Below are 16913 nucleotides of genomic sequence, written 5' to 3'. Positions count from 1 at the left end.
TGGGGAACCATGCATTCTTCTCTTGGGGTCCTCCTTGTTTCTTACTTCCTCTGGTGGTGTGGATTGTAGTCTGGTAATCCTTTGCTCTATGTCTAAAATCCATATATGAGCGAGTCCACACCATGTTTGTCTTTTTGTGACTGGTTACCTTACTCAGGATGGTTTCTTCTATTTCCATCCCTTTGCCTGCGAATTTCAAGTTTTCAGCAAGGGACTGATCCAGACCCCTGAACGTGGATGTCAGTGAGGTGGCCTCAGCACTCTATGGTGCCTCTGGTAGCAGATAAGTATTTATCCCTGGCTTAGGAAAGGACTTTGGGAGCCCATCTCATATGGAGGGAAACTGTCTCAGCCTGCACAAGTGGAGGAAGGCCTAGGCCCTTCCCCTGATGACATGACAGACTTTGGTAATTCCCTGAGAGCAGAGGGGGTCTCAGGTAGGAGGTTGGTGGGGGGCAGGAGAGAAGGAAAGGGAGAGGGAGCTGGGATTGACATGTGAAGCAGGCTTCTTTCTAATTTGAACTAATAAATTAAAAAAATATTCAGCTAGTGCCCATCAACTTTAGAGGATTTTGGCCTTTTTTTGGACTTCCTACTTGTAAATACATAGTTAGAAAGCTTTGGTAAATCTGTATAACTTATGATTAATCATAACTATTAAACTCTGTCTTAACTCTGAGCCTCCACTTCCTTATCTATGCAATATGAACAATCATGGTGCCTACTTTAAGGCTTATTATAACAGTTATGATGATAAGATGGTATCTCATACTCATCCAATAAGTATTAGATATCATCGCCATTATTATTTTACATAAATATATGCTTCGACTATTTGAAAATTGCATCCTTCAAATAAAATACATGAATATGAGTATCAAGTTGATTAAAATACATGTCTAATTACTGTTCTTTCTGAGAGAATGAGGTCAAAAATTAATTAATATAATATCTAAGTATTTATTTGAGACAGATTCAATTGGCAGCAGCTTGTCAGTGATACAGGATATGAGAGAGGCTAAAAAACAATTTTTATGGTGAAAGACCCCAGACCCCTAAGGGACACAGGGTCTGGAGGAACCCCCGAGACTCAGAAACCAACCAAGAGCTGCAAAAGCAAGAGGGTTTATTGAACAGATGCATATTCGGGTGTCAGCAATATCGGGAAAGCTGCACACCCCAACATGGGGTGTAAGCTCCTTATATAAGAAAAAACAGCAGATCAGTATACAGGCAAGGTGCACAAAGTGATTGATTACAAAGTATGAACTCATGTTAGAGTGGTCACCCAGGTGTGACGTGCTTTTCTACAAAGGAAAAACCACTGAAAAGTCCCTGCTTGTCTGTTGGCCTGGTGTGACCCAAAAAGGAATGTTTGTCTGCCCTTGGGTTGGGGCCAATCCTTGTCCTGGGCCAAGGCCTGTGGGAAACATTTTCTCTCAGCAAACTAAAATCTTTCATTACTCCATTTCTTTTTGTGAGGTTTTAATCCTAAAACTTAGGTCCTTCTTGTTGCTTAAGAGCCTGATATTGCTGGGTAAGAACTAGGGCTTGTGTAATGGACAAGCGTTTCCCTCATGTAAAGGAGTTGTTTTTTTTGTTTTTTTTTTTTGACTTAGCATTTTTACCAGGAAGATGGGCAAAGTATTCTTTCCTATGCTACTTACTGCTGACTTTGGGACAAAGTTAGGGACCCAAGAAGGCTGCAATGCTAGTCCAAAGCAAAGAAGGGAATTTAGACAATGGTGAATCCATCAGGAGCTTATGGTTGGCAGACTCTGTTTCAGAGATACGGGGTGTCCATATCAGCTGGACTATTTCACATCCACAGCAAGTCCAGGGCTTGCAGTCTTTAGGAGCAGGCCGTAGTCAGCAACTGATATTTGTCTGCCAGAAGTGGAAATCTGTTGAGACATATTTAAACTGGGAACCAAAGTTAAAATTTATGTATCTTATTGGAACTCTTTCTAGGTCCATATTTCTAATGATCAAGAATTAAAGGAGTTCCAAGACAAAGGAGAAAATCTCATCCTCAGGTACAAATAGATGGGATAACAGATGTTGTACTCATCTGGAGTCTTTTTCTTACATGTGAAAAGTGGATCTAAGTTTTATGACTTTTGAACCTCTGAAGACTATATGGACTTTATTATATAATAGGACATAGAAATTTTAGACATTTTATCATTACCAATCTGTATTGAAATCTGCATTGCAGAAAAAGCAGATAGTGGGTATTTGTACAAGGGCAGAAACATATTTATACCTTTGAGTTCTAACAAAAACTGTAGATTTGTATTAGAAGCTTGTACATTTTTCTTCTGTCTAGAGAAGAAGATTGGACAGAGGTGTCTTTGGCCTCATGAAAGCCCTTTAAGTTTATATTTAGATGACAACTAAATAAATCTAAATACATTGAGCTTGTGACTGAACAGTAGGTGGTTGGTTTTATCAGCTTATCAGAATTTTATTAAATGAGCTATTAAGATGGGTATAGTTTAACCATTAATATTATCAGAGATCTGAGAATGATAAATTTTATGCAGTTTTTGAAACTATTAAAAATGACAGGTTCCAGTCCATATACAGTTAGCCATACCCAAATCTCAATAGTGTTGGGGGCAGATGTAAATCTTTACCAGGTTCTTAAAGTGAGAGTTTTTTCTCTCTGTGGAAGAGGGAAATGGAAAAGACTGACCTTATTTTGTCTAGGCAAAAGTGGTACAATCAATTCTCCACTGTCCTGTAGCCTGTCCACAGTCTGAGCCCGGTCCTGCCTGGCAGTAGGTGTAGCATCTGAGCATCATGCTCACTGGTCAGCATTGTCACAGTCAAGGGAGCCCCATAATCTTCTTTAGTGATGTTGGGTCACTGTCAGAATCTGAAAATCTCTGATATTATAAACTTTTTTAGTTAACGTTTTAAATGCCATGTTCTGCAGATCTCTGTAGTATTAGAATTATGCCTAGGTAAATCTGGCAACTTGTTAATTGATAAGAATGGCTAGTATCTTACATTTTTTAACATCTTATAATAGGTTAGCAGCTTTTATAAAACTAAGACTTTATATTGTCATGTTTACCTTTATCAATGTAAACATCTGATATACAGGTTGTCCTAGACTACATTTATAAAAGAGTTTTGTTTTTAAACTTCTAAAGAATTGAGACCCATGGGCTTATCAGTTATTTTAAGCCCTTTGTTAAACTTAGGTCATTGTCTTAATGTACCATAAGAAATATACAGCTCAATTTTTTTATTACCATATGCAACTTTTGGCTGTGATCTTAAATTTTAGCTCTTTTGATTTAAGCACAAATAATAATATTATTACAGAAGCATTAATATCTTATAACCTTATAAATTTGAACAGTGAAAAATCTTTTAATGTCTGTTTGTAAGAATATCGAAAATAAAGCACCCTTGATGTGTTTAAAATCATTATCATCTGGGTGACTATTAAATTTATGTTGTCAATTTCCAGTGTTACTAGTTTTAACTTTTTGACAGATTTAACCATGAAACGGTTTTAATATTATCTTTATTAAAAAGATATCTGAATTCCTGATAACCCAAATTTAATGACTGGAGCTCAGAGATAAATTCTGAGCTATGTCCATAAATGACTGGCTGATGTGGGCATTAGACAGCAAAAATATTTGAATCATTTTTGTTTTGGCTTTTGGCTTCTAATAAAATTTACGTTTAAACCAGAAAACACAGCTAGAACCTTTTAACAAGTATACATAATTTGGGGGGTGGGGACATAAATAAAATTTTTAAACAAAATTAACTTTGTGTGGTCAAAATTTTTATCCCGTATTATTATTATTATAAATAGATATGAGAACCCATAGAAAGCAGTTTACATTTTTCTCTGACATTTTTACGACTTTCTTTTGACACTCTTTTAATTTTTATTACTTTTTGCTCTTTTTTTAATTCTCTTAGACATCCCCATCTTACACAAATCTGGTCAGGGTTTCCGAGGGATCCAGAATCGAACATTTTCTTTTACTTGTAAAATAATCTTAAGATTAAAAGAACCGTCCGGAGGCAGCCAACATTACATGTTGCCCATTTGGACCTGCAGAAAGTTTGTCAGGTTTTTTTTTTTCTTTTTGACATCCAGGGACTGGTTGCTGGCTCAGTCCCAAACGTCTCCCCAGTGGTCTAGAGTCAAACTTAAGGGAGTCGTTATTTTTTGTCCCATGGTGGTCAGATGGTGAAAAACAAAAAGAGACAAACAGACAAACATTGAGACATACAGTCATGCTGCAAGGCTGCAAAACCGTGCTAAACTGAAACCACAAATTCAAAGAGAGCAGAGACTTGCATTGTCCGCTCCTAGGGACGAGGGTTGCCTGCTCGTCCCGGGCCCACCAAAACTCCTCATGGAGCGCCCGCCAGGGGCGGACTCCCAGGGGAGTGATTCATCAGTCTACCTTGTGTGTCTCTATAAAGCCTGCATAGTCTATACAGGGTTTCCAAATAGACAGACAAACAGAAAACATAAATCAAAATAAGCCGGTGGTACTTACCTCCTCTGAGTCGAGGTAATGAGTCTGGGGTCTCCTCTCTCCTCTGACCTCTTGGCTGACTCGCCAAATGAAAGACCCTAGACCCTTAAGGGACACAGGGTCCCAAGGAGCCCCCGAGACTCAGAAACAATACCGAGAGCTGCAAAAGCAAGAGGGTTTATTGAATGCATGCACATTTGGGTGTCAGCAATATCAGGAAAGCTGCACACCCCAGCATGGGGTGTAAGCTCCTTATATAGGAAAAACATGCAGATGAGCATACAGGCAATGGGCACAAAGTGGTTGATTACAAAGTATGAAGTCATGTTAGAGTAGTCACCCAGGTGGGACATGCTTTTCTACAAAGGAAAAACCACAGAATGTACCCTGAAAAGTCCCTGGTTGTCTGTTGGCCAGGTGTGACCCAAAAAGGATTGTTTGTCTGCCCTCTGGTTGGGGCCAATTTCCTTGTCCTGAGACAAGTCCTGTTGGAAACTTTTTCGCTCAGCAAACTAAAATGTTTCAATGGCATTCATGGTGTCTTGAAAGAGGTGGTAGGAATGACAAGGGAGGTAGGGATAAATATAAGAGTTACATAGATAAGGAAGGTAATAATAACTATGTAGATTGAGGAGATTCACAAAATAAATTTTTGAGCTCAGATTAGCAAGACAAGCCAGTAGGAGATATGAAAAACGCTAGAATAAGAGCAGTTTCAATTCCTTACTTTTTATCCAGCCTTTCTATTTCCAGCATCATCACATTCTGTGTTTTCTTTATTGTGTCTATTTCAGCTTTCATGCCTTGAACTGTTTCGAGTGTTTCCTTCACTTGTTTTGTTGTTTTGTTCTTGCCTTTCTTTAGACTCTTTAAGAGATTTATTTCTTGAATATGTTTGGTTTGTCTTTTCCTCCATTTCATGTGATTTTTTGCTTGTTTTTTCTTCTATTTCTTTAAGGGATTTTCTTGTTTCCTCTTTAAAGGTCTCTATCACCTTCCTGAGATAATTTTTGAGGTCCATCTCTTCTTCATCCTTAGTGTTGGGCTTTTCAGATCTTCCTGGTTTGGAGTCCCTAGAATCTGGAGGTGTCATATTGGTCTTTGTGTTGTTGAGTGTGTTCTTGTTCTGTCTTCTTCTTCCCACCTCTTCTTCTAGTGGGTGCAGGTGGGGTCTCTCTAGCTATTCTTGTGACCCTGTGGTGTGTGGGCCAGGACTTCTATGTCCGAATCTCTGGATGTTCTTGCCTCTCCTGGTAGTCTCCTCACTCAGTAGGGGTTAGGCCTCGTTAAGGATCAGGCTGACAGAGTGAGAAGGAAGAGTGTGATGTTTCCAGACTCAGGGAGCTCCTCCTGGCTGGGCGGGTCCACTCCAAGCAGGCTCAGGCCCAGAGAGATCGGGGGTGATTGGGACTTTGGACAGGAGTCGGCAAGAGCAGAGGGTACACTCAGCTTGGAAAGGGTCAGGCCGGCTGATCAGGAAGGAAGAGTGGGGTGTTTCCAGACTCTAGAGCCTGTGCTTTTCAGACAGTCTCTGCTCACAGGTACAAAAATGAGTAGCACATGGACAGCTAATACTTTTAGATAATGTCTCCTGCCACAAAGGTCTTAGTCTTTTACCAGGTATCTCACAGAAAATCTCAAAATAAATCAAGGTGCCTCTGTAGGATCATGACTAAGGGAATGAAAACACTTCTTCTTGAATTATAAAATGTTTTCCCCAAACAAATCTACTAGGAATCTAGAAAAAAGTCACACTTCTTGGTGCATTTAAAATGGAATATATGTGAGCCTGGGTGTCAATTTTGTATCCTATATTCACTGATACCTGTGTCTGCCTTTTTGCCAAGGCATATATCACTGTACAACATTGTGGAATTCTTTGAACCCTTATCATGTGTGCAAGAAGCCACTCAAAGCTGAAATACAGTATTATTATTGAGTATTTTGTTCTCCCCAAAGCAATATCCATTGTACCTCCTTAGAAATCAGCATGCATTGAGGTGAGTTTTCTGTCATTAAAGCCTATGCTGTTTTAAAGTCTATGGACCACAGTGAAGAGTGCAGATTCCAGGCCAGGTTTGAACAACTCCTAAATTGTTTCACAAGAGACATTAGAAAACACCGCCTGCCTGTTCCTTTGCAGTAAAGCAAATTATAACAAGCCAGGATTCTATATGAGTTATAACAAGCCAGGATTCTATATGAGTTAATGTACAAGGGAGGAACTGCTCAGTGTCCCCTTCGTACATTCTCAGTAGAGAACTGAGATTCCATCTACACAGAATCATACTGAGTGTCCCTTGATGTTTCTGGCCCCTCTAAAACCTCTCCTTCCTGGGATCTCAAATGACCTCAGGTAGTTTGACGTATACTCTTGAATTATAGGTCACACACTTCCATTGTGAAAAGTAAGTTCTTAATAATTTTTAGATTTTCATGTGATTATAATATTCCTCCATGAGTTTGTGTGGACAAAAATCCTCGATTTTCTCCCTAAATGTAATTTCCATTAGTATAAATTTTTAAGAATATGACATCCTCATTAAAAGCTAAAAATGTGTTTTCATTTGTGTTTCCCTGATGGCAAAGATTGTAGAGCACTTTTTTATATGTCTTTCAGCCATTTTAGATTCCTCTATTGAGAATTATCTATTTAATTCTGTAACCCATTTTATTTTTCTGCATATTTTATTTCAATTACAAACAAGATTGTTTTACATGACAATCACAGTTCCCTCTCCCTCCCCTCCTTCCCCAGCCTCTCCAAATAAAACCATAAGTATCACATATTTTTTCTGCTCCCTATTGATGGTGAGGCCTTCCATAAGGTGTCATAAGGGTCTGTCGTATCATTTGGGATAGGGCCTAGGCCCACCCCGTGTGTCTTGGCTCACGGAGTATTCCTTTATGTGGAATGGGCTCCCAAAGTCCACACCTATGCTAGGGATAAGTACTGAACTACTACGGGAGGTCCGGTAGATTTCCAATGTTTCCTTACTGAAACCCATGTTCCTGGGTTGTAGATCAGTCCCATGTTGGTATCCCAGCTATCAGACTGGGGACCAAGAGCTCCCTGATGTTCAGGGCAGCTGTTTCTGTGGGTTTCACCAGTCTGGTCTGGACCCCTTTGTTCTTCACTCGTCCTACTCTGCAACTGGATTCCATATCAGTTCACTGATTAGTTGTGTGTGCCTGCTTCTACTTCCACCAGTTGCTGGATGAGGGCTATCAGTCAGCACATAAGTCAGCCATCAATCTCATTATCAGGGGAGGGCACTTGAGGCAGCCTCTCCTCTGTTGCTTAGGTTGTTAGCTGGTGTCATTTTTATAGATCTACAGACATTTCCCTAGTTCCTGATTTCTCTGTAAACCCTCTATTATGGTATCTCCATTCTTGTTATCTTCTATTCTTTCCCTGACTCAAACTTTCTGCTCCCTCATGTAGTCTGCACCCCTCGTCTTCTCCTCTTCTCATTCTCCAAGCTCCCTCCCCCCTATTCCCGTGAACCAATGTGCTCAGGTTATCTTGACCCTTTCCCCTTCTGCAGGGGAACCATGTATGTTTCACTAAAGGTTCTCCTTGTTTACTAGCTTCTGTGGCAGTGTGGATTGTAGGCTGGCAATCCTTTAGTCTGTGTCTAAAATCCAAATACGTGTGAGGACATACCAAGTTTGTCTTTTTGTGATTGGATTACCTCACTCAGAATGGTTTCTTTAGTTCCATCCATTTTCCTGCAAATTTCAAGATTCCATTGTTTTTTTTTTTTTCTGAGTAGTACTCCATTGTGTAAATGTACCAGATTTTCTCTATCCATTCTTCAGTTGAGGGGCATCTAGGCTGCTTCCAGTTTCTGGCTATTACAAATAATGTGCTGCTATGAGCATCGTTGAACAGATGTCCTTATTGTGTGAATGTGCTTCTTTTGGGTATACACACAAGAGTGGAATTGCTAGACCTTGTGGTAGACTGATTCCTAGTTTCCTGAGGAATTGCTGTACAGATTTCCAAAGTGGCTGTATGAGTGGGCACTCTCACCATCAGTGGAGGAGTGTTCCCCTATTTCCACACCTTCTCCAGCATAAACTGTCATAGGTGTTTTTGATTTTGGCCATTCTGACATTAGTAAGTTGGTATCTCAGAGTTGTTTTATTTTGCATTTCCCTGATGGCTAAGGATGTTGAACACTTTCTTATGCGTCTCTCAGCCATTTTAGATTGCTCTATTGAGAATTGTCTATTTAGTTCTGCATCTCACTTTTTAATTGGATTGCTTGGTGTTTTGGAGACTAGCTTCTTGAGTTCTTTGTATATTTTGGAGATCAGACCTCTGTCAGTTTTGGGGTTGGTGAGTATCTTTTCCCAGTCTGTGGGCTGCCCTTTTTTCTTGCTGACTGTGTCCTTTGCCTTACAGAAGCTTCTCAGTTTCAGGAGGTCCCATTTATCAATTGTTGGTTTCAGTGTCTATGCTACTGGTGTAATGTTCAGGAAGTGGTCTGCTGTGCCAATTAATTTAAGGGTATCTTCCATTTGTCTTCTAATAGGTTCATTGTGGCTGGATTTATGTTGATATCTTTGATCCATTTTGACTTAAGTTTTGTGCTTAATGACAGACTTGGATCTATATGCAGTCTTTACAATCCTGCATTCAGTTATGCCTTCACCATTTGTTAAAGATGTTCTTTTTATTCTATTGTAAAATTTAGATTGTTTGTCAAAAATCAGTTGTTTGTGGGTATGTGGGTTAATATCAGTGTTTGCAACTATACTCCGTTAATCTACCTGTCATTTTTTGTGCCAGTTCCAAGCTGTTTTCTGGACTACAGTTCTGTAATAGAGCTTGAAGTCAGGGATGGTGATGCCTCCAGAAGTTCCTTTATTGTACAGGGTTGTTTTGGCTATCCTGGGTCTTTTGTTTCTCCATATAATGTTGACAGTTGTTCTTTCAAATTCTGTGAAGAATTGTTTTGGGATTCTGATGGGGATTGCAATGAATCTGTAGATTGCTTTTGGCAAGATTGCCATTTTTACTATGTAGATCCTACCTATCCAAGACCATGGGAGATCTTTCCATTTTCTGATATCTTCTTTAATTTCTTTCTTTAGAGACTAAAATTCTTGCGGTACAGGTCTTTCAGATTTTTGGTTTGCATTACCCCAAGGTATTTTATGGTGTTTGTAGCAGTTGTAAAATGTGATGTTTCTCTCATTTCTTTCTCCACCAATATGTCATCAGTATTTAGTAAGGCTACAGAGTTTTTGAGTTAATCTTGTATCCTGACAGTTTGCTAAAGGTGTTTATCAGCTGTAGGAATTCCCTGGTAGAGTTTTTCAGGTCACTCATGTAGACTCTCATATCATCTGCAAACATGGAGAGTTTGCCTTCTTCCTTTCTCATTTGTATTCACTTGATCTCCTATTGTTGTCTCATTGCTCTAGCTAGAACTTCAAGGGCAATATTGAAGAGGTATGGAGAGAGAGGACAGCCTTGTCTTGTCCCGGATTTTAGTGGAAATGAATTGAATTTCTCTCTATTTAATTTGATGTTGGCTGTGAGCTTGCTGTATATGCTTTTATTGTATTAAGGTATATTCCTATTATACCTTTTATCTCCATGACCTTTATCATGAAGGGATGTTGGATTTTGTCAAAGGCTTTTTTGGCATCTATTGAAATGATCCTGTAGTTTTTTTTCCCTGAATCTGTTTATATGGTGGACTACATTAATGGATTTTTGTATGTTGAATCATCGTTGCAACACTGGGATGAAGCCTCCTTGTTCATGGTGGATGATTTCTCTGATGTATTCTTGGGTTCCATTTGCCAGTATTTTATTGAGTATTTTTGGATTAATATTCATGAGGGATATTGGTCTCTAGTTCTCTTTCTTAGTTGTGTCTATTTGTCACTTGGTAATCAAGTTAAGTGAAGCCTCATGAAAATTGCTTGGCAATGAATCTTCTGCTTCTACTGTGTGGAAAACTTTGAGGAGAATTAGTATTAGCTCTTCTTTGAATTTCTGGTATCATTCTATACTGAACCCAGCTGGACCTGGGCTTATTTTGGTTGGAGAATTTTGATGACTACTTCTATTTCCTTCTAGATTATAGGTCTGTTTAAGTTGCCTATCTGTTCTTCTTTCAAGTTTGGTAAGTGATACTGTCCAGAAAATTGTTGATTTCCTTTAAATTTTCCAATTTTGTGGAGTACTGGTTTTCAAAGTATGACCTGAGATTGTCTGAATTTCCTAAGTGTCCATATTTATGTCCCCCTTTTTCATTCCTGATTTTATTGATTTGCATGTTCACTCTCTGCTGTTTAGTAAATTTGGATAAAGGTTTGTCTATCTTGTTGATTTTCTCGAAGAACCAACTCTTCGATATATTGATTCTTTGTATTGTTCTCCTAGTTTCCATTTTATTGATTTCAGCCCTCAATTTGATTAATTCCTGGCACCTGCTCCTCGGGGTGTATTGGCCCCTTTTTGTTCTAATGCTTTTAGTTGTGTTTATATTCTCTAGTGTGATTATTCTCTGCTTTCTTAATGTGGTTACTTAGTGCTGTGAACTTTCCTCTTACCACTGCTTTGAAAGTTTCACATGAGTTTGGGTATGTTGTGTCCGCATTCTCATTGAATTCTAGGAAATCTTTAATTTCTTCTTTTATTTCTTCCTGGGCCCAGGAGTTGTGCAATTGGGTGTTACTTAATTTCCCTGATTTTGTAGATTTTCTGCAATCCACGCTGTTGTTGAATCCTAACTTTAAAGTATGGTGGTTTGATAAGATACAGGCAGTTATTTCAATTTTTTGTACCTGTTGATGTTTGCTATGTTGCCAAGTATGTGTTCAGTTTTAGAGAAGGTTCTTTGTGGCACTGAGAAGAAGGTATATTGCTTTATGATTGGATGGAATGTTCAATAAATACCTGTTAATTCCAATTGGGCCATAACTTCTGTTACTTAATTTGCTTCTTTGTCAAATTTTTGTCTGGTGTTCCTGTCCAGTGGTGAGAGTGGGGTGTTGAAGTCTCCCACTATATGTGTGTGTGTGGTTTAATGTTTGATTTGAGTTTTAGTAATGTTACTTTGCAAAGATTCATACCTTTGTATTTGGGGCATAAATGTTCAGATTTGAGACTTCATCCTGATGGATTTCTCCTGTGATGAGTTGGAAATGACCTTCTTCATTTCTTTTGACTGATTTTAGTTTAAAGTCCAATTTGTTGGATATTAGGATTGCTACCCCTGCTTGGTTTTTTTGTGCCCCTTTGATTGGAAAATCTTTTCCCAACGTTTAATTCTTAGGTACCATCTGTCTTTGAAGTTGAGGTGTGTTTCTTGTATGCAGCAGAAAGATGGATTCTGTCTTCTTATCCATTCTGCTAATCTGTGTCCTTTTTTTCAACTTTTTTATTTCAATTAGAAACAAGAATGTTTTAGATGACAATCCCCTTTCCCTTCTCCCACCCGTCCTGCCCTACCTGCCCTCCCAATTAAGACCTTATCTGTCACATATCTTTCTGCTCCCCCTGGATGATGAGGCCTTCCATATGGTGTCATCAGAGGTTTTCGTTTCCTTTGGGCGAGGGCCTAGGCCCACCCCAGTAGTATTCCTCTATATGGACTGGGCTCCCAAAGTCCACACCTATGCTAGGGATAAATACTGGGCTTCTACAGGAGGTCCCATAGATTTTTGAGGTTTCCTCACAGAAACCCATGTTCCTGGGGTCTGGATCAATTCCATGCTGGTATTCCAGCTATCAGACTGGGGAGCAAGATTTCCCAGATGTTCAGGTCAGCTGTTTCTGTGTGTTTCACCAGCATGTTCTGGACCTCTGTGCTCTTCACTGGTCCTTCTCTGCATCTGGGTTCCAGTTGTGATCGGTGATTAGTTATGGGTGTCTTCTTCTATTTCCACCAGCTGATGGATGAAGGCATATAAGTCAATCATCAATCTCATTATCAGGGAAGTGCATTTAAGGTAGCCTGTCCTCCGTTGCTGACATAGTTAGTTGGTGTCATCTTTGAAGATCTCTAGACATTTCCCTAGTGCCTGGTTTCTCTGTAAACCAAAAATGTCTCCCTCTATTATGATATCTCCATTCGTGTTATCGTGTATTCTTCCCCTGACTCATATTTTCTGCTCCCTCATGTCTCAGCATCCCTCTTCCTCTCCCCTTCTCATTCTCCTAGCTCCCTCCCCCCTCTTCCCGTGCTCCCAATTTGCTCAGCAGATCTTGAACCTCTCCCCTTCTCCAGGGGACCATGTATGTCTCTCTTAGGGACATCAGTGTTTATTAGCTTCTTTGGCAGTGTGGATTGTAGGCTCGAATCCTTACTCTATGTCTAAAATCCGCATATGAGTAAGGACATACCATGTTTATCTTTTTGCGATTGGGTTACCTCGCTCAGAATGGTTTGTTCTAGATCCATCCATTTTCTTGCAAGTTTCAAGATTCCATTGTTTTTTTTCCACTGAGTAGTACTCCATTGTGTAAATGTACCGCATTTTATAGGCAAGTTAAGACCATTAATGTTGAAGGATATTAATGACCATTGGCTGTTCATTCTTGTTTTGTATTTGATGGTGGTGGTGAAATTATGTGTGGGATTCTATCCCTTTTTTCCTTTTGGCTGTTGGTAAACTTGGATTATCCATTGCCTATATTTTTCTGGTTGTAGTTAAGTCCTTGGGTTGCAGTTTTCCTTATGGAACATTCTGTAGGGCTGGATTGGTGGATATGTGTTGTTTGAATCTGGTTTTCTCATGGAATATCTTGTTTTCTCGATCTATATTGATTGAAAGCTTTGCTGGGTATAGTAGTCTGGGCTGGCATCCGTGGTCTCTTACTGTAGGTAGAATATCTATCCAGGATGTTCTGGCTTTCAGATTTTCCATGGAAATGTCAGGTGTAATTCTGATAGGATTCCCTTTATATGTTACTTGTCCTTTTTCCTTTGCTGCTCTTAATATTTTCTCTTTATTCTGTATGTTTGGTGTTTTGATTACTATGTGTTGAGGAGACATGTTTTTTGATTCAGTCTTTTTGAAGTCCTTTAGGCTTCTTGGACTTTCATTTGCTTGTCTTACTTTAGCTTGGGGAAGTTTTCTTCTATGATTTTGTTGGATATGCTTTCTTTGCCTTTGAGTTAGATTTCTTCACCTTCTTCTATACCTAGTATTCTTAGGTTTGGTCTTTTCAGGGTATCACATATTTCTTGGATATTTTGTGTTAGGGATGTGTTGAACTTGAGATTTTCTTTCTGTACCCCAATTTTTAATTGGATTTTTTGGTGCTTTGGAACCCAGCTTCCTGTGTTCTTTTTAAATTATGTAGATCATTCCTCTGTCAGGTATGGGGTTGGTGAATATCTTTTCCCATTCCGTGGGCTGCCTTTTTGTATTGCTGAGTGTGTTTTTGCCTTACAAATGCTTCTGGTTTTATAGGGGGAAATAGAGAAAGCAAATTAAGAGATACAATCACAGAGGGAGCCAGTATGAGTTTAAAGAGGAATGAGGCACAAGAAAATGTCTGGAGAGCTACAAGGATAACACTAACTAATCATCTAAGCACCAGTAGAGATACTACCTTAAATGCCCTCTCCTGGTAATGAGATTGATGACTAACTTATATGCCATCCTATAGCCTTCATCCTGCAACTGATGGAAATATAAGCAGATACCCACAACTAAACAGTGAACTGAACTAAAATCCAGTTACGGAGAAGGAGGTGTCATGAGTAAATTGGTCAAGATCAGGCTTGTAAAACCAAAACACCCAGCTGATTTGAACAGGGGGAATGATCACTGGGATTCCAGCATGGAACTGAATCAGACCCCATGAATGTGGGTGTCAGTGAGGAGGCCTGAGAAATCTATACGGCCCCTTGTAGTAGATCAGTACTTATCCCTAGCATAGGAATGGAGTTTGGGAGCCCATGCCACATAGGATGATGCTCTCTCTGTCTAGACTGCAGGCAAAGGCCTGGGCATTATCCCAAAGGATATGACAGACACTGAAGTCCCACCCGAGAGGAAGACTTCCCTCTTGCTGGGGAGCAGAAATCTTGTGGGATAGATAGCATTATAGTGGGGGCAAGGGAGTTGGGGAGGGAGAGGGGACTGAGATTGACATGTAAAACAATGTTGCTTCTAATTACAATAAATATATAGGAAAACAAGCAGAAAAGTACAGCAACTAATGTACCAAAATGTATGAGTGAAACACCAGGAATCTTAAACCTTCCTCTTAAACTTACAAGAAACTTTGGGTTGTCTCCATTTGGGAACTGCAGCATATGGGATGTATCTAAGTGGTCATCAATCAGCTGGAATGGTATATTGATGGGTTTACTTACCCGTGTACTGGACTGAAGCCATTGTAGGTTACTGTGGGGCAGCAGAAGTAAAAATGTTTATACCTGAGATAGACTTGTGCCTCCTGTCTAAGTCCAGGGATACGTGAGGTCATGGGTGATTGTGTTTGTTTAAGTATTTGACGATATAAGAGATTGTGACAGACAGATCATAAGTGTTTCCTGGCAAGTGTGACAGAAATCTCACTGCCCATATCATAGGCCCAAGAAACAGAGAGCATCTGAGATGCAGTTTTTACTTGGGGATCTTAATATCTTAAGGCATATACCCATGTGCTACTTTTAATATCACCATCCAATGGAGTAGATCCTCCACATGAGCCTATGACAAAAGGTCTGGGCATTTTGAAGCAACTGGAACTACTAACCCACATGAGGCTACCTACTCTCACTAAATATTGTCTGTGAAGGACCTGCTCCAAGTCATTTCTTAGTAGATTTTTCTCTTAAGAAGTAAAAACGTATTGGGTATTCTTTATTAGGTCTGTACCCCAAGTTTAATTGGATTATTTCGTGTTTTTTTCAGGAATGTACAAATGTCTTTTTTGTTTTGTTTGTTTGTTTGTTTGTTTGTTTTTCGAGACAGGGTTTCTCTGTGTAGCTTTGGAGACTATCCTGGCACTCACTCCGGAGACCAGGCTGGCTTCGAACTCACAGAGATCTGCCTGCCTCTGCCTCCCAAGTGCTACGATTAAAGGTGTGTGTGTGCATTCCAAAGTCCTTCTCTTCTTTGGGAATTTCGGTCACTACAGCTTCTGCTGAAGATAGCAAGGAGGCCACCCCAGCAGCATCTAATAAAGCATTTCTTACAACCTAGAAAAAAATGTTTATAAAATGATTAATGAAAACACACACCATAGAACAGGCCATCCAATGTTTAAGAATTGCTGACTCATTTACCTTTGTTGGATCAATGATTCCCTTTTCTACCATGTTCACAAAATCTCTGAGCATAGCCTCATAACCAACTCCCTAGGAACTCTTCAGAATTTTCTCAACTCTCAAAGATTATTCAACACCTGCATTCTCAGCAATTGTCACTGCAGGAATTTTGAGTGCTCTTTTAATAATTTCGATACCTATTTTCTGATCTTCATTTGAAGGCTTTAAGGAATCCAAGGCTGGGATGCATGGAGGCAGAGCACAGCTAACTCCTAAAACAATGCCTTTTTCAACAGCTGCTCTTGTAGCATTGAGAGCATCTGTAACTCTGTCTTTCTTCTCCTTCACTTCAACATCCCTTGTTCCTCCAACCTTAAACACAGCTACTCCATCTGAAAGTTTAGCAAGTGTTTGTTTAGCTTTTCCTTTTCATATTCACTAGTTGTGATGTCTAGCTGCTTAGTGATTTCTTGAATGTGTTTCTCAATTTGAGTTTAGTCATCAGTTCCTTTCAAAAGCATGGCATCATCTTTGAGGACAATGACCTCTCCAAATTTTCCTAAATCTTGACCTTGAACATCATCAAAATTTAGTTTTAGCCCCTGTTCTCCAAATTGCGCACCACCAGTAGCAATAGCCGTATCATTAAGCTTATTCTTCCTATTGTCCCCAAAACCTGGAGCTTTAACTGCTACGACCTGAAGACCAGCCTTTAGCCTGTTCAAAACCAGTGTGCTTAGAGCTTCTCCATCAACATCTTCAGCAAATATGACCATTTGTTTCCTATGAGCATTAGCTTCATGAGCAGGTGTAACGGACTGGACAATAGAAATTTTCTTTTCACTCAACAGAGCATAGGCATCTTGGAATTCACATTTTTGACTTATTGATGTCTGAGAAATACATCTTCTTTCAAACTTCATGCCTTCAATAATTTCTAATTCATCATTCAGGGTATTTCTATCCTTCAGTGTGATGACGCCTTTCCCTCCAACATTTTTCATTGCATCAGATATGATGTTTCCAATGTCTATGTGTCCATTTGCAGAAATTGTAGCAACCTGAGCAATTTCTTCATGGGTTGTCACATGTTTAGATTGTCTTGTTAGTTCAGCAATTACAGCATCAACAGCCACCA

General features: G+C 39.5%; 1 pseudogene; it reads right to left on the bottom strand.

Annotated features, from left to right (window-relative positions):
- LOC113838303 overlaps positions 1-16911 on the bottom strand; it is a 29186-nt pseudogene extending 12275 nt beyond the window's left edge.
- Positions 16912-16913: the final 2 nt, after the last annotated feature.

The sequence above is a fragment of the Cricetulus griseus genome, unplaced genomic scaffold (assembly GCF_003668045.3).
Source record: "Cricetulus griseus strain 17A/GY unplaced genomic scaffold, alternate assembly CriGri-PICRH-1.0 unplaced_scaffold_2, whole genome shotgun sequence".
In the NCBI taxonomy this organism is placed as follows: domain Eukaryota; kingdom Metazoa; phylum Chordata; class Mammalia; order Rodentia; family Cricetidae; genus Cricetulus; species Cricetulus griseus.
This window is presented reverse-complemented; position numbering and strand designations above follow the sequence as displayed.